We start from the raw sequence: 363 nt of genomic DNA, 5'->3' as shown, positions 1-363 counted from the left end.
TTAAGCAGCCACAAGACACCCCATCGGCCCGCTGCCGCCGCTCACCGAGGCCGGGCCCGCCACCCGCCAGCTGTAGCCGTTTCGCTATCCTCAACGGCGCCGCCATCTTGTCCGTCGGGCGCGGGACGGTCGCAGTCGCACAGGCTGCGCCAAAGAGCGCCTTCTACCGGCCGGGCGGAGCCCGCGCGTCCCACAGGGCACGGAACCGGTCCTGCGGGACGCTGGGACAAGCAGTACGACAGCACCGCGCGTGGGCAGCCACGACCGCGACCCACAACGCGTCCTTTAAGGCCAACGAGCGCCCGGGCTGAGGGGCGGGCTCAGAACTTAAGCCGCTCGCTGCGGCGACGCGTAATTCAATGG

Source organism: Centrocercus urophasianus, unplaced genomic scaffold, assembly GCF_019232065.1.
Source record: "Centrocercus urophasianus isolate 14NV4802_14NV808 unplaced genomic scaffold, USGS_Curo_1.0 seq_150, whole genome shotgun sequence".
Taxonomy (NCBI): domain Eukaryota; kingdom Metazoa; phylum Chordata; class Aves; order Galliformes; family Phasianidae; genus Centrocercus; species Centrocercus urophasianus.
This window is presented reverse-complemented; position numbering follows the sequence as displayed.